This window comes from Bombina bombina, chromosome 4, assembly GCF_027579735.1.
Source record: "Bombina bombina isolate aBomBom1 chromosome 4, aBomBom1.pri, whole genome shotgun sequence".
In the NCBI taxonomy this organism is placed as follows: Eukaryota; Metazoa; Chordata; class Amphibia; order Anura; family Bombinatoridae; genus Bombina; species Bombina bombina.
In genome coordinates, this window is record NC_069502.1 from 811,982,286 (window position 1) to 812,005,027 (window position 22,742).

The 22,742-nt window shown below is 40.3% G+C and overlaps 1 protein-coding gene and 1 long non-coding RNA gene across 2 annotated transcripts in view; one reads left to right on the forward strand and one right to left on the reverse strand.

The window, feature by feature from the left end:
• Nucleotides 1–4,387, reverse strand: part of LOC128657082 (oocyte zinc finger protein XlCOF7.1) — a 45,268-nt gene extending 40,881 nt beyond the window's left edge. The window contains exon 1 of the mRNA XM_053711322.1: nucleotides 4,293–4,387. The gene's annotated coding sequence lies outside the window, so the exon portion shown is untranslated. The remainder of the gene's footprint in view (nucleotides 1–4,292) is intronic.
• An 84-nt stretch (nucleotides 4,388–4,471) lies between these two features.
• On the forward strand, nucleotides 4,472–21,464 carry LOC128657083 (uncharacterized). Its single transcript, XR_008402084.1, has 3 exons — nucleotides 4,472–4,495; nucleotides 19,727–19,893; nucleotides 21,318–21,464. It is a non-coding gene; the product is annotated as an uncharacterized LOC128657083 (long non-coding RNA).
• Nucleotides 21,465–22,742: the final 1,278 nt, after the last annotated feature.

Consider the following 22,742-nt stretch of genomic DNA (forward strand, 5'->3'; position numbering starts at 1 on the left):
AGAAAAGTCAGAAAGTCTCTGTTTTTTTTATTAAGACTTTAGTTTCACAAAGCTTATCTGGAGGCGGGGCAGTCTCCACTTCAGAGAATTACAGCTCATTCTACTAAATAATTTGCCACTTCTTGGGCTCTCAATAATGAAGCTTCAGTTTATCAAATTTGCAAAGCAGCAACTTGGTCTTCATTGAATACTTTTTCTAATTCTAAGATATTATGTGTTTGCTTCTTCGGAAGCAGCCTTTGGTAGAAAGGTTCTTCGGGCAGTTGTCTCAGCTTGATTCTAATGCCTTTGATTTTAGTTTATTTTTATTTTTTTAAAGAAAACAATTATTTTTTGGGATTTAATTTCTCAGGGGAAATAGCTGTTTTTATTTTATCCCTCCCACTCTAGTGACTCTGTGGATTTCCACATCTTGGGTATGATATCCCATACGTCACTAGCTCATGGACTCTTGCTACTTACATGAAAGAAAACATAATTTATGTAAGAACTTACCTGGTAAGAGTCCATAAGACCCACCCTATTTTTTGTGGTTATGATCTTATTGTGTGTATATATATATATATATATATATATATATATATACACACACGTATATATATATATATATATATATATATATATATATATATATATCCGGATATAATAGGATCAAATTAAAATATCTTAAGAAGTTGGGATTAAGCTTGCAGTATCGTTTTGATTACTGGTAGAGAGGTCACTGTATTATACAGGTAAATAAGAACATAGTATTACAGAAAAAATAGGATATACTTAAAACTCTTTGTGCAGGGACCAAGTGGTATATAGAGAAATATATATATATATATATATATATATATATATATTTATATTAAGGGGAAAAAAAGCCAAAAATATATATAAAAAAATAAATAAAGTGTCAATAATAGTGTACTGTATAGTTCATCAAATGATCCAGGTGTTAATGATTATGTCCAAATCCCAATCTGAAGAATGTAGAAATTAAGTGCACAGATAAATCCAGAGATCAGTAATGCGATGTCTCTTTAAATTTCCAAGCACATGTGCTATTGAGTAATGCTGCAGTTATCAGGCATTAATTAGTAACGTGAATACACTCTTCTAATCTATAACGTGACTTTGTGAAAAACTTCAGGTCTGTAATACAGATGGTAGTTCAAATTTATTCTAAGGTCACTGTTTGTTAGCAATATCCTTAGGTATTATGGATATGACATCCCATAGTTAGGGAATAGGTGTAGTATTTGCTAGAACTGATAACAGTTGCTCTATGATTCCATAGAGTTGATGATTTCGCTTGAGTAAGTGTATTTTCTCCTCTACTAAAAACGGGTTTCTTACCGGGAGTGATTTTCAAAACCACCTTCTTCCTCCAGCTGCTCTATATACCACTTGGTCCCTGCACAAATAGTTAAGTATATCCTATTTTTTCTTATTTACCTGTATAATACAGTGACCTCCCTACCAGTAATCAAAACGATACTACAAGCTTAATCCCAACCTTTTAAGATATATAGATATATATATATATATATATATATATATATATATATACACATATATATATATATATATATATATATATATATATATATATATATATATATATATATATATATACATATATATATATATATATATACTAATCATTAAAATTATGGGGGGAGATAAAAAACTGGAATTAAATTCCTCAATGTCTCAAAATTAAATCAATGTAAATATTTGCATAGGAAATTAGCACATCTAGGCAAGAATCCCCGCTTGCTTTTCCCCAGAAATACCACATATACAATGTAACCAATGCACAAGAGAATTCTGGGTAAGTTATGCAATTTAGATATGCAAATTCTCAGTTTTTTTGCTTCAAAAATACTGTTTTAACACAGCTATCCTTTTAACAGGATTATTGCAGCAAATCAGAAATCACTCACTAGACAGCCTGTTTCGTTCTATTTGGAACTCATCAGTAGGAGATAGATTTCTGGTTGCTGCATTGATAAAGCTATTTTCAAGGTTAAACCTTCAAGGTTATTTCAAATTTCAAGGTTAATTTCAGTTTTTTATCCCCCCCCCATAATTTTAATGAATTTTGGTTTAACCTTGAAAATAGCTTTATCAATGCAGCAACCAGAAATCTATCTCCTACTGATGAGTTCCAAATAGAATGAAACAGGCTGTCTAGTGAGTGATTTCTGATTTGCTGCAATAATCCTGTTAAAAGGATAGCTGTGTTAAAACAGTATTTTTGAAGTAAAAAAACTGAGAATTTGCATATCTAATTTGCATAACTTACCCAGAATTCTCTTGTGCATTGGTAACATTGTATATGAGGTATTTCTGGGGAAAAGCAAGCGGGGATTCTTGCCTATATGTGCTAATTTCCTATGCAAATATTTACATTGATTTTTATATATATATATATATATATATATATATACATATATATATATATATGCATACACACATACATATATTTTTTAATCTTATTTTTAACTGTTTTTGTTTTAGGCTTAGTTCTCGTAAGAGTATATATATATATATATATATATATATATATATATAAATAAACTTTTATATATATATATATATATATATATATATATATATATATATATATATATATATATATATATATATATTTCATATAACCTGGGTATATGCTTTTATTTTCTTAAAGACTACTATTGTGCATATTTACACATTGAGAATACACTTTGAGAATACACCTATTAACGGTCTTCATTATGTTCTATCTATAATACAATTTATTCATCCTGTTATTTCCATAGTGGGTCGCCGAGGGGTCCTTCAACAGCTTATCAGCGCTATCCCTAACGTATACATTATATTTCTTTCTTCAGACCCCTAGGGAGTTAGGGTCTAACCTTAAGGGATTAGCTAAATTGAAGCTTTTTAAGTTAACAGATTTTTGTTATTTCATAACACACAGACTGTACCTCATTCTCTTACTCCAGAACCCTTCCCAAAGCCCCCTTTTCATCCTCTAACCCCACTCTCCCTCACACAAAGCCCCTCCTTACCACCTAACCCCTCTCTCCCTCACACACAGCTGCCTCCTCAACCTCTAACCTCACACCCTAAGCCACCCTCTCCCTCACACACAGTCCCTCCTCATTTTCTAACACCCCCTTCTTTTTTTACACACAACCCCTTCCTCTAAACCCATCTCATGCATAGCCCCATTCTCAGCATCTAATCCCCTCTCCCTCACACACTACTTAACTTCTAACCCCCCACTTCTTCACACGGCCCCTCATTATCAATTAACCATCTCCCTCACACAGATATCCTCTTAACTTCTAACCCCCCTTCTTCTTCACACAGGCCCTCTTTATCCATTAACCCCCATCCCTCACACACAGCCCTTCCTCACCATTTAAACCTCACACACAACTACATCTTCACCCCAACAGACCCCCTCTACCGCACACACAGCACGTTCCTAGTCCTCACCCTCTAACCCCCCTCTCCCTAACACACAGCCCCCTCCTCACCGTCTAACCCCTTTCTCTCACAAAAAGCATGCTCCTCACACTCACAGCCCCCTCTCCCTCACACACAGCCCCCTCCTCACTATTTAACCCTCCTCTCTTTTACAAAGCCCCCTCCTCACCATCTAACGATCCTCTATTTTACAAAGCCCCATCCTCACCCTCTAAGCCCCCTCTCCCTCACAGACAGCCCCCTCCTCACACAACAAGCAGATTCTGTTAGCTGTCACACACAACCCCCTCCTCACCCCCTCTAACTTACAAACAGTCCCCTCCTTATCCATCAACCCTCCTCCCTTACACAGTCCCCACCTCCCCCTCACACTCAGCGCCCTCCTCACCCCCTTAGCCCCCTCTTTCTCACACAGAGTCCCCTCCTCATCCATAAACTCCCTCCCTCACACACAACTTCATCCTCACCCCCTTCTAGTCCCCACCCTCTATACCACATCCCTTACACACAGCCCCCTCCTCAACCTCTAATCTCTCTCTCCATTAAACACAGTCTCCACCTCACCCTCAAACACAGTCCCCTCTCCCCCCACACACACTCTACCTCACACACAGCCCCTTCTACCACACACACAGCCCCCTCCTCGCCATCTTACCCTCCAAGCCCCCTCTCTCTCACACACACATAGCCCCCTACTCACCATCTAACCCTCCTCTCTTTTTCAAAGCATCCTCTAAGCCCCCTCTCCCTCACAACAAGCGGATTCCGTAAACTGTCGCACACAGTCCCCTCCTCACCCTCAGACAATAAGCTGCTGCTGTTACCTGTCACGCCGATTCCTGTGTCAGACACAATCGCTAACTCAAATATGTTCTCACTATGCACAGCACACAGTTGTCCGTCCGGTAGCAGCTAGATCCCATAACGCTAAAGGACCTAAATGTGTCACATGGTAAAGGGAAGGGGAGGGAGTGGGTGGAGATATAGATTCAGCTTCCTGCTTGCCTGGTGTGTTATAGATAGTGCGGTAAGTACAATGTGATATGTGTAATTCACAGGCACAGCGTGTAACTGTCTCATGGGTGTAATTCCCTGTGTCTGTGTGTGCAGCTCTGTAGTGTTTTATGTCTGTGTATTTGTACTGATGGCACCGCTCTACAGTGTTATATGTCTGTGTATAAGGTGTGGGTAGAGGTAATGTGTGAGACGTTACCTCTGTATAGTGTTATGTCTATGTATAAGATGTTGGGGAGAGGTGGTGTGTATGATAGATTGTATAATTGTGTATTATATGTCTGTGTATAAGGGGTTAGACATAAAGTACCTCTCTATAGAGTAATATGTATGTGTATAAGGTGCTGTGTGTTTGTGAGACAAATTGTACCTCTCTATAGAGCAGAGCTTTCCAAACTTTTCATGTTGGTGACGCACTTTTTAGACCTACATCATTTTGAGACACAGTAATTAATTCAGTTGTTCTAGCAAAAAGGAGGTTAAACTAACTTGTTTTAAAAGATATGGACGCATACATAAATTATATAATAATATTAATAATAATAATAATATGTATTTACAAGTAACTGTATGTATGTGCAAGAATTAAAAAAAAAAGTTTAATAACACCAATAGCTACTTACTATTTTAATGGGATTTATGAGGTTGATGGGATGAACACAGTTTCTGAATATTTGGTGTAATATTAGATAAAGATACTCGCATTTCATCATCAAGCATTTTTAAGCTTCCACTTCCTATCCATATATCAAGAGCAGGAGCAGCAATGCACTACTGGGAACTAGTTGCAAAAAAAAACCACTCACTTCTGACTTCAGCTCAGCGTTTAAGCTGCCGCCCTCAGAGCTCCGTGAGCCCTACTGACTACTGCCCGCGCTGCAAACACACTGCTGTCCCACTCACTGACTACACATGCAGTCATGAGCCAATTAAGGAGACTACACGTGAAGCCAGGAGCCAATGTGCCGCCAATGGGAATAGTTTCAGTTCCCACTGAGCTGCGCCAATTGGTTAAGATGATCTGTGACCCACTAGGTATCAATCACGTGTCAACCATGTGATATGCATAGCAGGCAGGCGGAAAGTCAGAAACAAAAAAAAATTAAATTTAAAAAAATTTGTGCTGAAGCAGGGACACACCTACACACTGCTGCCGACACACTAGTGTGTCCCGACACACAGTTTGGAAAGCACTGCTATAGAGTAATATGTATGTGTATAAGGTGCTGTGTGTTTGTGAGACAAATTGTACCTCTGTATAGTGTTATGTCTGTGGATAAGGTGCTGGGGAGAGGTGGTGTGTATGATAGATTGTATCATTGTGTATTATTATATGTTTGTGTATAAGTGGTTGTGTGTATGAGACATAAAGTTCCTCTCTATAGTGTAATATGTATGTGTATAAGGTGCTGTGTGTGTTTGAGATAGATGGTACTTCTCTATAGTGTTATTTATCTGTGTATAAGGTGTTGTGTGTGTGTAACAGATGGTACACTTGTTTATAGAGTTATGTGTCTGTTTATAAGGTGCTGGGGAGGGGCTGTGTATGTGAGACAGATGGTGTTATGTGTTTAATGTGTGTGTGAGATTATCCGACAGCGCTAACTTGAGATAAGACCTAAAGCTCCCTTACGAATGGGTCCCTAGTTACCCAATGAAAATCTAACAGAAACAATATATATGTAAGGAGCGTCTAAATGAAAGGCGAGGTCAACAAGAGTGGGCCAGAATCAAATATGTTAAAAGATTCCAATGATCCAATGGTGTAGGTTATTCCAAATGTGAAAAAATATAAATATATAAAAATGTGTTAAAAAAACAAATGTGGTGAATAAATTGTGGACAAAATAGTCAACAAATATATAAAAAGAGTCAAATATGATGTTAGAAAGTAGTGTTCAAAAACAATTCCTCAAATGTGATGTGGATTTCAAGCCAAAAGGTAGATAAAAATAAAAATAAAAGAACACATACAGCGTTGACCTATATGGTGAGTTACATTTTTCGGCTCAGCAATAGGGCCTTTTTCAAGACGAGTCTTGAAAAAGGCCCTATTGGTGGGCCGAAACGCGTTGACCTATATGGTGAGTTACATTTTAATCAACTACAGTTAATTTAAAACGTTACTGCTCTATGTTGTATTATTTCTTTTTTCACAGGTTTGGAAATTTTGTTCTTTTTGTTCATAGCTGAGCACTACCAAGAATCCAACCAACACTGTATGTGTTCTTTTATTTTTATCTACCTTTTGGCTTGAAATCCACATCACATTTGAGGAATTGTTTTTGAACACTACTTTCTAACATCATATTTGACTCTTTTTACATATTTGTTGACTATTTTGTCCACAATTTATTCACCACATTTGTTTTTTAACACATTTTTATATATTTATATTTTTTCACATTTGGAATAACCTACACCATTGGATCATTGGAATCTTTTAACATATTTGGACTATTGGACTTGGTTTCTTTATTATTATTATTAACAAGGACTTTAAGAATTTTTAGTTTCACATTTTTTCACCACACGTCCTAAGACGAGCTTATTACAGCACCTTCTACGCAGGCAGTATTATCTATACTACCATATTCAATCAGACCCCGGAGCGGTCACCATTGTTTTTAACTTTGTTTTTATTTGTCTACATTTGTTTTTTATTCTCATATTTGTCATTTGTTTTTATTAAATTGTATCATGGATCCATGTATTTATATGTATTTATATGATATGTTTATGTAACAACTGATTTTAACTCTAGATTAAATTGACATTTTATATGCTATTTATCCCTTTTTCACTATTTATATACGACCCATCCCATATTTGATTCTGGCCCACTCTTGTTGACCTCGCCTTTCATTTAAGCGCTCCTTACATATATATTGTTTAATGTGTGTGTGACAGATGGTGCCTCTCTATAGTGTTATAGAACTGCGTAGAAGGTGCTGGGGAGGTGCTGTATATCTGAATGTTTAATGTGTGTGTGAGACAGATTCTATCTCTCTATAGTGTTATGTCTGTGTATAAGGGGTTGTGTGTGAGACAATTTAGTACCTCTCTAAAGTGTTACATATCTGTGTATACAGTGTTGTGTGTGTGTGTGAGATAGATGGTACCTCTTCATAGTGTTATGTCTGTGTATAAGGTGTGTGTGAAAGATAGTACTTCTCTATAGTGTTTTATGTCTGTGTATAAGGGGTTGTGTGTGAGACCGATAGTACCTCTCTAAAGTGTTACATATCTGTGTATACAGTGTTGTGTGTGAGATAGATGGTACCTCTTCATAGTGTTATGTCTGTGTTTAAGATGTGTGTTTGACAGATGGTACTTCTCTATAGTGTTATTTGTCTGTGTATAAGGTGCTGTGTGTGTATAACAGATGGTACACTTGTTTATAGAGTTATGTGTTTGTTTATAACATGCTGGGGAGGGGCTGTGTATGTGAGGCAGATGGTGTTATGTGTTTAATGTTTTTATGACAGATGGGAGGTGCTGCATATCTGAATGTTTAATGTGTGTGTGAGACAGATTCTATCTCTCTATAGTGTTATATGTCTGTGTAAAAGGGGTTGTGTGTGAGACAGTACCTCTCTAAAGTGTTACATATCTGTGTATACAGTGTTGTGTGTGAGATAGATGGTACCTCTTCATAGTGTTATGTCTGTGTATAAGGTGTGTGTGAAAGATAGTACTTCTCTATAGTGTTTTATGTCTGTGTATAAGGTGTGTGTGTGAGAAAGATAGTACTTCTCTATAGTGTTATTTGACTGTGTATAAGGTGCTGGGGAGGTGCTGAGCATGTGTGTGTGCAGGTGGTACCTTTCTATAGTGTTATATGCATGTGTATAAGGTGCTGAGCATGTGCAGGTGGTACCTTTCTGAAGTGTTATATGTCTGTGTATAAGGTGCTGAGCGTGTGCAGGTGGTACCTTTCTGAAGTGTTATATGTCTGTGTATAAGGTGCTGAGCGTGTGCAGGTGGTACCTTTCTGTAGTGTTATATGCCTGTGTATAAGGTGCTGAGCATGTGCAGGTGGCACCTTTCTGTAGTGTTATATGTCTGTGTATAAGGTGCTAAGCATGTGTGTGTGCAGGTGGTACCTTTCTGTGTATAAGGTGCTGAGCGTGTGCAGATGGTACCTTTCTGTAGTGTTATATGTCTGTGTATAAGGTGCTGAGCGTGTGCAGGTGGTACCTTTCTGTAGTGTTATATGCCTATGTATAAGGTGCTGAGCGTGTGCAGGTGGTACCTTTCTGTAGTGTTATATGCCTGTGTATAAGGTGCTTAGCATGTGCAGGTGATACCTTTCTGTAGTGTTATATGTCTGTGTATAAGGTGCTAAGCATGTGCAGATGGTACCTTTCTGTAGTGTTATATGTCTGTGTATAAGGTGCTAAGCATGTGCAGATGGTACCTTTCTGTAGTGTTATATCTGTGTATAAGGTGCTAAGCATGTGCAGGTGGCACCTTTCTGTAGTGTTATATGTCTGTGTATAAGGTGCTGAGCATGTGCAGGTGGTACCTTTCTGTAGTGTTATATGCCTGTGTATAAGGTGCTGAGCATGTGCAGGTGGTACCTTTCTGAAGTGTTATATGTCTGTGTATAAGGTTTTGAGGAAGGTCTGATTGTGTGTATTATATAAAGAGACTTAAAACACTCTGTATAGTGTTATACCTCTGTTTATAATGTAATAGGTATAATTTGTTTGTGTTAACAGAGTGAATATTTTATAATATCATACAAGGTACTGGGAGGGAGGCTGTGTGTGTGAAAGAGCTGAAACTGATTTCGAAGCCATTGAAGCCTCTTAATCTCAGTGCATTTTGACAGATTTCACAGTTAGACATTGCTAGTTCATGTGTGCCATGTAGATAACCATGTAGTTATTTATGAGTCAGCACGGATTGGCTAAAATGCAAGTCTGTCAAAATAACTGAGATAAATGGGGAGATTTAATAAGCAGCGGAATGCTTGTGCAATGTTAAATGCCGACAGCACATGTTGTCTGCATTTACAGTAGCATGGTCCAACGGACATGATTCACTACAGCAAATCATGTCCGCTCGACCCATAATAAATCTACCCAAAGGGGCAGTCTGCAGAGGCTTAGATACAAGGTAATCACAGAGGTAAAACGTATATTAATATAACCGTGTTGGTTATTCAAAACTGGGGACTGGGTAATAAAGGGATTTATCTATCTTTTTAAACAATATTCATTTTCATGTAGACCGTCCCTTTAACGTTCAAACTGTTCTCCAATTTCTACTACTGCTATATTAAAAAATAAGTTACAGCGCATCTTCATTACAACTGATTAATTAAACTCCATCTAAAATATTACCAACATTCCTGATCTGTTTATACAAAGGGGAACGTTTTCCATCACTTTAAATATCATAATAATTTGTGCGAATTGTGAGTAATAATATCAGTCATATAATAACAATTTTCCATAACATACATGTCACGGATACCAGATGGCTAAGCTTATCCCCCACCCCCCCCCTACAACCTCACCCCTGTTGTTTCTCAGTGCAAGTCTCTGGAAGCTGTTTGTTTGCTTTGTGTTCAGAGAAAAGTTGGTGTATGACCTGGAAAACCCTCCTAGGCTGGCCGGGCTCCTGGAACTTCTGGTCGGCCGCCTCACAACGGACACCCGCCTAACCCCTCTCAGGCTGGCCAGGCTCCTGGAACTCCCTTTCGGCCACAGGACAGCAGAAAACCCGCTAACTTTAACCCAGGTCGCTCCAGCAACCATGTGCCCTAGAGCTCCGCTCTTTTTGGGATTAGTAGCCCCTGGGGAGTACAAGGGGTGGTGGAATTGCCGGAGGCGAGCTCCTTTGGGAACCGGGGGTTTTGGACACCCCTAACCCCAAAACTTTAACGGACTGTAACTCCGGTCCCCAGTAACGAATCATGCTGATTTTTTGGACTGTGTAATCTGGGGACCGAGCGCTTTAAAATGACACCCTGGAAGTGCCGCCGCTCCACCGGGATCACCCCAAAACCGCCACCCATATGTATTGGGATTATGTGGGACTGTGGCTCCTATGGAGGTGCCGGGCTGTCTGGAGGGGCGGGAAAATAGTGGGATTGTCCAGGGTCTTATCAAGATGAGCTGACTGTATAAAAGTAGTGCGTGTTTTCAATAAAATCAGTTCCTGTCTAACCTGAATGCTAGTGTGTCTAGTTATTTGGGTTGGTTTCAGCTAAAATCACTTTCCTTGGCTACATAGCAGCCTGTTCCAGGCAGAGAAAGGATCCTCAGGCAGAGCTATCCAGCCTGGGTAGTCTGCCACAGGGTGGGACCCTGAGTACTGGTGCTGTCAGGCATCAGGGGTGGCTACAGGTTGTGGTCACTTGCCAGCTACATAGCTGCAGTCGGCAGGAAGGAAGCAGGACCCGTTTGGCGGAGCTACCCAGTCGGGGTAGCCGGGGGTATCCGTCACAATACATATTATAGAGCATTTCTCTCTGCATACATGCAGCCCCTCCCCAATACTTTTATATACAGATATATACTGTAATATAATAGACAGGTTCCCTTTGTCTTACACACACAGACTCCTCCCTAATACATTATATACAGATATCACACTTGTGCAGTACACTAGGGAACATCACACTTGTGCAATACTCTAGCATACCTCCCAACATTTCAAAATTCAAAAGAGGGACACCCCCCCACCCCCCGCAAAAAAAATTATGTGGGCGGGGCTTAAAAATCATAAGACCAAAGTAATATAAATAAAATTATTAATAAATTCATAGATTTTAATACACTTAGGCAGCAAATCAAACACAAGCTCAAACCATTGGTATGGCTATGTGAGCTCTGTATTTAATTAGCCTTGGCAAAGACAGCGCTAAATATTTTTATCTTAATTGGACATTTAATAATAAATTCTTTAAAACTGCTCTCTGCATTCCCTATTAATATTCTAAATTCTGGCCTTTAAAGTCAGCAAAAATGCACAGTAGCACAAGCTACACATATACATATACACACACTCAAATACACAGAAACACACACTACATAGTATACACTTATACATGCAGATACACACAAACACTACATAGCATACACTTATACATGCAGATACACACACACACTACATAGCATACACTTACACATGCAGATACACACACACACTACATAGCATACACTTATACATGCAGATACACACACACTACATAGTATACACTTATACATACACACACACACACACACTACATAGCATACACTTATACATGCAGATACACACACACTGCATAGCATACACTTACACATGCAGATACACACACTACATAGCATACACTTATACATGCAGATACACACACTACATAGCATACACTTATGCATACATACAGATACACACACACACTACATAGCATACACTTACACATGCAGATACACACACACACTACATAGCATACACTTATACATGCAGATACACACACACTACATAGTATACACTTATACATACACACACACACACACACTACATAGCATACACTTATACATGCAGATACACACACACTGCATAGCATACACTTACACATGCAGATACACACACACTACATAGCATACACTTATACATGCAGATACACACACTACATAGCATACACTTATGCATACATACAGATACACACACACTACATAGCATACACTTACACATGCAGATACACACACACTACATAGCATACACTTACACATGAATATACACACACACTACATAGCATACACTTATACAGGCAGACACACACACATTACATAGCATACACTTATACATGCAGCATACACTTATACATGCAGATACACACACACACTACATAGCATACATTTATACATGCAGATACACACACACTACATAGCATACACTTACACATGAAGATACACACACTACATAGCATACACTTACACATGAATATACACACACACACTACATAGCATACACTTATACAGGCAGACACACACACATTACATAGCATACACTTATACATGCAGCATACACTTATACATGCAGATACACACACACTACATAGCATACATTTATACATGCAGATACACACACACTACATAGCATACACTTACACATGAAGATACACACACTACATAGCATACACTTACACATGGATATACACACACACACACTACATAGCATACACTTATACAGGCAGACACACACACATTACATAGCATACACTTATACATGCAGCATACACTTATACATGCAGATACACAGACACTACATAGTATACTACATAGTATACACTTATACATGCAGACACACACACACTACATAGCATACACTTATACATGCAGATACACACTTATACATGCAGATACACATACACACTGCATAGCTTACACTTATACATGCAGACACAAACACACTACATAGCATAAACTTATACATACAGATACACACACACTACATAGCATACACTTATACATGCAGATACACACTTATACATGCAGATACACATACACACACTACCTAGCTTACATTTATACATGCAGACACACACTACATAGCATAAACTTATACATACAGATAAACACACACAGTTATGGATACAGATAGACACACACACTACATCATATATGGGCATCTGTAATTCATTGTATGGGGTCCTAGGGGTTGGCAAGCACATTAGCTGGTAGTCTGCGGCTGCCACTGTTCGTTACCCTGGTATTAGCACTGCTCATTGTATAAAACTGAAGGCATGCTAGTATTATTATCACCAGGGGTTAGACATCATCACTACCAGAGGTAGGTTAGAGAGGTCACCATTACCCGTGCTCAGAGTGTATACAGCCTTCTTACTCCTGCTTAACCCACACACCATTCCTTTTCCACAGGGAATCTAACAGGTATCTAACCCTGTGAGAGCAAAGCCAGCTGCTTCTGAGTATGGGCCCAACAGAATTTAAAAAAAAAAAAAATTTTTTTTTTTTTTTTTTAAATGCCTGGGGCAAATCGGGACAGATGGCTAGCAACTCGGGACAGAGGGACAGACCCCTAAAATCGGGACTGTCCCGCGAAAATCGGGACAGTTGGGGGGTATGCTCTAGGGACCATCACACTTGTGCAATACACTAGGGACCATCACACATGTGCAATACTCTAGGGACCGTCACACATGTGCAATACTCTAGGGACCGTCACACTTGTGCAATACACTAGGGACCATCACACTTGTGCAGTACACTGGGGACCGTCACACTTGTGCAGTACTCTAGGGACCATCACACTTGTGCAATACACTAGGGACCATCACACATGTGCAGTACACTAGGGACCGTCACACTTGTGCAATACTCTAGGGACCGTCACACTTGTGCAATACTCTAGGGACCGTCACACTTGTGCAGTACACTGGGGACCGTCACACTTGTGCAGTACACTAGGGACCGTGACACTTGTGCAATACACTAGGGACCCTCACACTTGTGCAATACACTAGGGACCATCACACTTGTGCAATACACTAGGGACCATCACACTTGTGCAATACACTAGGGACCATCACACTTGTGCAATACACTAGGGACCCTCACACTTGTGCAATACACTAGGGACCATCACACTTGTGCAATACACTAGGGACCATCACACTTGTGCTGTACACTAGGGACCATCACACTTGTGCAGTACACTAGGGACCATCACACTTGTGCAATACACTAGGGACCATCACACTTGTGCAGTACGCTAGGGACCATCACACTTGTGCAATACTCTAGGGACCATCACACTTGTGCAATACACTAGGGACCATCACACTTGTGCAGTACTCTAGGGACCATCACACTTGTGCAGTACACTAGGGACCATCACACTTGTGCAATACACTAGGGACCATCACACTTGTGCAGTACTCTAGGGACCATCACACTTGTGCAGTACACTAGGGACCATCACACTTGTGCAATACTCTAGGGACCATCACACTTGTGCAGTACTCTAGGGACCATCACACTTGTGCAGTACACTAGGGACCATCACACTTGTGCAATACTCTAGGGACCATCACACTTGTGCAGTACACTAGGGACCGTCACACTTGTGCAGTACACTAGGGACCGTCACACTTGTGCAGTACTCTAGGGACCATCACACTTGTGCAGTACACCGGGGACCGTCACACTTGTGCAGTACACTAGTGACCATCACACTTGTGCAGTACACTGGGGACCGTCACACTTGTGCAGTACACTAGGGACCGTGACACTTGTGCAATACTCTAGGGACCGTGACACTTGTGCAATACACTAGGGACCATCACACTTGTGCAGTACACTAGGGACCATCACACTTGTGCAGTACTCTAGGGACCATCACACTTGTGCAATACACTAGGGACCCTCACACTTGTGCAATACACTAGGGACCATCACACTTGTGCAATACACTAGGGACCATCACACTTGTGCTGTACACTAGGGACCATCACACTTGTGCAGTACACTGGGGACCGTCACACTTGTGCAATACTCTAGGGACCATCACACTTGTGCTGTACACTAGGGACCATCACACTTGTGCAGTACACTAGGGACCATCACACTTGTGCTGTACACTAGGGACCATCACACTTGTGCAGTACACTGGGGACCATCACACTTGTGCAATACACTGGGGACCATCACACTTGTGCTGTACACTAGGGACCATCACACTTGTGCAGTACACTAGGGACCATCACACTTGTGCAATACACTAGGGACCATCACACTTGTGCAGTACACTAGGGACCATCACACTTGTGCAATACTCTAGGGACCATCACACTTGTGCAATACACTAGGGACCATCACACTTGTGCAGTACTCTAGGGACCATCACACTTGTGCAGTACACTAGGGACCATCACACTTGTGCAATACTCTAGGGACCATCACACTTGTGCAGTACTCTAGGGACCATCACACTTGTGCAGTACACTAGGGACCATCACACTTGTGCAATACTCTAGGGACCATCACACTTGTGCAGTACACTAGGGACCGTCACACTTGTGCAGTACACTAGGGACCATCACACTTGTGCAGTACTCTAGGGACCATCACACTTGTGCAGTACACTGGGGACCGTCACACTTGTGCAGTACACTAGTGACCATCACACTTGTGCAGTACACTAGGGGACGTCACACTTGTGCAGTACACTAGGGACCGTCACACTTGTGCAGTACACTAGGGACCGTCACACTTGTGCAGTACACTGGGGACCATCACACTTGTGCAGTACACTAGGGGACGTCACACTTGTGCAGTACACTGGGGACCGTCACACTTGTGCAGTACACTGGGGACCGTCACACTTGTGCAGTACACTGGGGACCGTCACACTTGTGCAATACTCTAGGGACCATCACACATGTGCACTGTGTGTGTAGGTGCCCCTGTCCCTCGACAGAGCATCCCTTTAAGGTTGTGTGCTGATGCATACTGTTATCGCTCCCTTTAAGACTGTGCGTATGATGTAATTTACACACTAAAGTTTTGTGTGTCTGCTTCTTTAAGACTGTGTGAGCAGACAGAGCTGTCCTTTAAAGCTGCACTGAGTCTTTAAAGCTGCACTGAGTGTACATGGTGTGAGCTGTTCCTTTAATGCTGTGTACATGTGATACAAGTTGTCCCTTTAAAGGCTGAGAGTGCTGTGTGTGTGTGTATACATGTGCCCTGTCCCTTTAAGACAGAGTGTCCCTTTAAGTATTTGTGGTGTTGCAAGCTGATACATACTGTTAGCCCTCCCTTTAAAGGGACAGTCAAGTCAAAATAAAACGTTCTTGATTCAGATAGAAAATGTGATTTTAAACAACTTTCCAGTTTACTTCCATTAACAAAATGTGCAGTCTTTTTATATTTACACTTTATGCAAGCATTTGAAGACTATAAGTATATGCATGTGTGATTGGCTGATGGCTGTCACATGATACAGTAGGAGTGGAAATAGAATTAAAGGACCAGTAAACACAGTAGATTTTCATAATTAACAACTGCATGATAACAAGACAATGCCATAGAACTTAGTCTGAACTTCAGAAGTAGTAGATTTTTTTCTAACAAATTTCAAAGTTATGTATATTTCCACTCCCCCTGTACCAAGTGACAGCAATCAGCCAATCACAAATGCATATACGTATATGCTGTGAATTCTTGCACATGCTCAGTTGGAGCTGGTGACCCAAAAAGTGTAAATATAAAAGACTGTGCATTGTTTATTTTACCTGAGTGTCCCTTTAATGTTGAAATTTGTCAAAACAAAATCAACTAATCATTTGAAGTTCAGACTAAGTGCTATTGCATTGTCTTTTTATCATACATTTGTTGATTATGCAAATCTACGGTACTTACTGGTCCTTTAAGATTGAGCATGTGGTGTGACTTTACCCACTAAAGGTTTGTGTGCCTGCCTCTTTAAGACTGTGCGTGTGGTGTGAATTTACCCAATAAGTTTGTGTGTGTGCCTGCCCCTTTAACACTCAAAGAAGGAAAGATTGAGAACAGCACAGTTCTGGAGGGGTGCACGTAGGACCAACGGTCTATATCGGGGAAACGATTCGTAAATCTAGGGACCGTATGAGCCAACACCGCTCGAGTATTAGATGTAAGGATCTTGAGACCTCACTCTCTAGACATTTCCTTGAAAAAGGACATAATATAAGCCAACTTAGGTGGCAAATCATAGACCATATTAAACCTAATAGGAGTGGTCTGGATAGGGAACGCCTCTTAAAACAAAAAGAAATGTGGTGGATCCATAAATTGGACACATAGGCCTCTAGTTAACAATATCTGTCTGACCTGATCCGACAGTGCGGATCAGGTCCGACAGACATCGCTGAATACGGCGAGCAATACGCTTGCCGTATTCAGCATTGCACCAGCAGCTCACAAGAGCTGCTGGTGCAACGCCGCCCCAGGGGGTGTCAATCAACCCGATCGTACTCGATCGGGTTGATTCCCGGTGATGTCTGTCCGCCTGCTCAGAGCAGGCGGACAGAATATGGAGCAGCGATCTTTGTGACCGCTGCTTCATAAGTGCTGTTTCTGGCGAGACTGCAGGCTCGCCAGAAACACGGGGCATCAAGCTCCATTCGGAGCTTGATACATATGCCCCATTGACACCTAAGGGCTTAAATAGAGAGTATGATCTGTCTTATTTCCAAAAAATTCCATGATTTAAAGGCATTTTTTCCTTAACTATGTATATCTAGAGATCATAGCTGCATCTCTGTTCAGTTTTTTAATCAATGAGTTATTTTTAATGTTTATAATAAAAGTAAGTAATAAATAACTTTATAGGCACTTTAGGATTTGTATGGGTGTAATATTAATAAGTTGCCACTAGAGGGAGCAAGGTCTCCACTCTTGGCGCAATGACGCCAAATGGAAAGTATTTAAAAAGCCACTTTGTTAACATAAGTGCATCAAGCATGATTAAGGGGCTGCGACCCCGAAATATTGCTATTTATTATATGTGAATAAACTGCCTGAATTGATAAAAAGTGCTGAGGACCATTTTTTGACACATTTGCCCATTTAACACTGTGTGAGCAGGTGCCAAACTGCCCTTTAAGGTTGCACTGTTTGAACATTGCTGTGATCCGTCCCTTTAATACTGTCTATGCGTGTGGTGCTTGTTTACCCTTTGAAGGCTGTGTGTTTTTTGCCTGTCTTTTTTAGTTTAAGACTGTGTGACCAGGCGGTGAGCTGCCCTTTAAGACCGTGCCGTGTGAACATTACTGTGATCTGTCCCTTTAAGATGGTGTGCATGTGGTGCTAGTTGACCCTTTAAAGACTTTGTGGGTTTTTGCCTGTCACTTTAAGACTATATGATCACGCGGTGAACTGCCCTTTAAGGCTGTGCTGTGGGAACATTATTTTCTCAGTAGTTTGTACAGTAGGTACTGACAGGGCTGCTGTAAGTGTCTGTGTACAGTAAACAGTTACAAATGTATAAAAACCTGTAGGCTGAGGGTTTGATGCAATGTATCCATGTAGGTGAGCAGAGCAGGCTGGGGAAAGTCTATCGGGAAAGCGGGGACTTCATACCCCAAAATATGGCCCCCCTTTTTGTTACTTTTTATTACTGGAGACACAAACACTGCAGTCACTCATCTGAACCCCTAGATCAATTTTACCAAAGTAAAATATTGCTGTATGGCCGGGGAAATAATTTAGACTGCTAATCTCAGATTTTACCGCAACCTCTATTGTATACCTTACATAAGGTGCTGGGGAGAAAGATGTGTGTGTGTCAGAGGCAACATCTCTATAATGTACACCTTATATAAGGTGCTGGGGAGGAAGGGTGTGTTGTGTGTGTCAGAGGTAACCTCTCTATTATAATTATATATCTGTATAAAAGGTACTGGAGAAGGGACTGTGTGTGAGACAGAGGTAACCTCTTTATAATATTATATATCCATATATAAGGTACTGGGGAGGGTGTTTTGTCTTTGTCAGAAGGAACCTCTCTATTATAATTATATATCTGTATATAAGGTACTGGAGAGAGGACTTTGTGTGATACAGAGGGAACCTCTCTACAATAGTATATATCTATGTATAAGGTACTGGGGAGGGGTGTGTTGTGTGTGTCAGAGGGAACCTCTCTATTATAATTATATATCTATATATAAGGTACTGGAGAGGGGACTGTGTACAGGTATATAATATTATAGAGAGGTACCCTCTGCCTCACACACAGTGTGCTTATACATTGTGTATCGGGCATTGGGGTATAAACCTTTAGGGTTTAGTTTTACCAGAATACCGAGCACCACAGGTATTTTTAGACCCTGCCAGTGTATGTAATTTGTTTATTAGGGTCACTCACACTGTTGCTACTGGGGTGAGTGCTGAGTGTCTCAGAGGATTTTTCTCACTGATCCCTTTATTAAGGGGTTTAGGACTGTCTCATCTGGCCTCACCTTGTTAATACTGTGAGAACTCATTGGGCGTAGCAGGGATCAGGACATGTGAGAGCTTATTAGCCTTTTCAGAGTCTTGTAATTACGTTTAAACAATATACGTTAGAGAGAGCAGAGAGGATTTTCGAGTCTTAAAGAATCTACAGAAATGTAATTAAAAAGGAAATTAAACATGTACGTCACACATTCTGCAGTTTTCCTGAATTATTGAGACATAAGTGAGGTTTGAGAGATGTAGAAACAGATCTGTACATTAATATGTGACATTTACACCCTCCTCTCTAGTTATAGGTCAGTGTTACTCTCATTGACAAGGTGAATACCTGTTGTTCAGTGTCATTAAGGATCAAAACCAGTTATTGGAGCATTGGTGCTAATTCACGTGTGACCAACAAGAAGACGACTGAGAAGAACCAAACCTCAGAGATCTACTGTACATGCTGACTGGGGAGGTGAGGATGATACGTCATATTGTAACCTATCTGCTGTTGTGTGTGGTTATTAATGTATCTGGAATTTTAAATGTAATATTACTTATATTTTTAGTCTATGGTAAAAATCACTTAACCATTTAAAAAGCAGAAATGTAAAGCTTAGGAGCTGTCCCATTTTAGGTTCAGCACCCTGGATAGATCCTGCTTCTTGGTGGCTACATTTAGCCACCAATAAGCAAGCAAAACCCAGGTTCTGAACCAATAATGGGCCGGCTCCTAAGCTTTACATTCCTGCTTTTTAAAAAACATTAGCAAGAGAATGAAGAAAAATTGATAATAGGAGTAAATTAGAAATTTGCTTAAAATTGCATGCTCTATCTGAATCATTAAATAAATAATTTGGGTTTAGTGTCCCTTTAACTATGCATTCTAAATATTGGCATATTTAAAACTTAAAGTAAATGTCAATTTGGATGAATTAGTGCCTGGTTTTTAATAAACCTATTAAAAACAAGGGCACTTTATTTCATCAAAATTGACATTTCACTAGTTTTCTTCAAAAACTTACCTTTTGATCCTGGCAGCCGCTCCAGCGAATCCCCTAGACGTAAGCCTCTGTGACGTCAGAAATGACGAATCCGGCTTCCTCCAATCATGGCTCCCCCCCCGGGGGAATCTTGGCCTGATGCACTGCCGTAATTGGAGGAAGCCGGATTCATAATTTTGGACCCCTGAAGACGGCTTGCGACAGGCGGAGGAAGTGCTGGAGCGCTGCCAGGATTAAAAGGTAAGTTTTTGAAGAAAACGGGTGAAATATCAATTTAAATTAACTAAAGTGCCCTTGTTTTTAATAGGATTATTAAAAACCGGACACTAATTCATCAAAATTGACATTCACTTTAATTATTAAACAACTTAAAAATAGTCATTGTATTTAAAACTAAAAGTACACATTACATAATAAAAATGCAGTGCAAACAAACATGCTTACATTTTTTTATTTAAGTTGAGCACTCCAGCTCTGTCAGCTGTTTCTTTAGAAAACTCAATTTCTTCTCTTACTCTCCTGTTTTGTTCCTTGAGACCCCAATAACTTAAGTTGGCCTAATTGCTTCTCCCATCTGTCCTCTTCTGTTTATATCATTATTTAAATTCCTGTCTCAGTTTCCTGTATCTGATCCTCTACATTTCTGATATCCCCAAACATTTCTCCTGGTTCTTGTCTGTGATTCTTCAGATTGTTCTATTGACTGTTTCACCACTGAAATTGCCTTATGCGTATATGGGTGATCGTCTGGTGCTGAGCGACCTTTATACAACACACACAGCAATACCCCAGGGTCATCAGACAATCTCTGGATTTGGTCATTGACACAGTCTGTGTGGTTTATACTTTACAATATAAATCCTGTTTTTATGGTTTGAGATTTTTTTATTTTAAGGAACAAATGGAGTTTGATGAAGTTGCAGTTTATTTCTCAGAGGAGGAGTGGGGCTGTTTAGCTGAAGAACAAAAAGAGCTTTATAAGGATGTGATGATGGAGAATTACCAGACCCTCAGGTCTCTAGGTAATAATTTATATAACCCTACAGGGGATGGGACAAAGAGGAAAACACATATAAGGGACACATAAGCTGGGCTTGTGTTAAACAGGTATACAATCTGGGTACAAACAACAAAATTATAGGGCGCCCTCATAAGAAAGCAAGAAATAAGCTTATGGTTACAAAAGCAAACCGTCCCAATAGCGATAGCAAACAATGTCTAATGTGTCAGTGGGCTGAGTATAAAATGTGCAGAGTCTTATAAGTTTGAAGATGAGTCCAGGCCCAGGCTGCTCACTGTAGTGGGATAAGGTTCATCTCCCAAAATCAGTAATCTGTATATAACAAACATAAACAGGGGCGTCACATGGCCAAGTACAGTAGGATTTGTACTATTAGACGATATAACATAAATTAATGCACTCACATGTAATGTTGCACCAAAAGCCAAAGGTGCAAATCAGGCAGGCTGGATTCTCACAGTCATCAAGCAGACTGATCTACTGCAAAACACCAATAACGTTGTCAGCAATCCCCCAGCAGACTTGTGTGTGTGTCAGGGGAACGATGAGTATGTAGCAAGTTTTTTTTACCTAATTGTTTTCAATAAATGTAGTTTTGATTTTAAAACTTGCTGTATACTCATCGTTCCCCTGAAACACGAGTCTGCGGGGGGATTGCTGACAACGTTATTGGTGTTTTGCAGGAGACCAGTCTGCTAGATGACTGTAAGAATCCAGCCTGCCTGATGTGCACCTTTCGCTTTTGGTGCAACATTGCATGTGAGTGCATTAATTTATGTTTTATTGTCTAATAGTCCAGATCCTACTGTACTTGGTCATGTGACGCCCCTGTTTAGGTTTGTTATCTATAAAATCTGTGAGTTGGTTATAACAGGAATTTTTTGCTTAACCCTTTGAGTGCTAAGCACTTTCCTACCTGAGTGCTAAGATTTTTTAATTTATTTTTTTTAATTTTTTGAACTGTAGTTGCTTAGATTCCTGCGATACAGGCTTCTAAGCAGCATGCCCCTTCTCCTACAGTCACTCTACAGTTACAATCGCCGGGGTAAGAGTGGGTGGGAGCACCCAGATCTCCCTCAAGGTGGGAGAGTGCTAGTGACGGCTCTGAGCCGTCATTAGCACCTGAGTGGGAAACTGTGTGATGGCTCAGAGCCGTCATTAGCACTCAAAGGGTTAATACAATTATTCATGAGATACACAGCCCTGTGTAACCCTCCCTTGCACTGCTCCCTGCTTGCTCATCTAGCTGAGGTCCCATAACCATTTATACATCACACACTGTGCTACTGGCCCATAGTG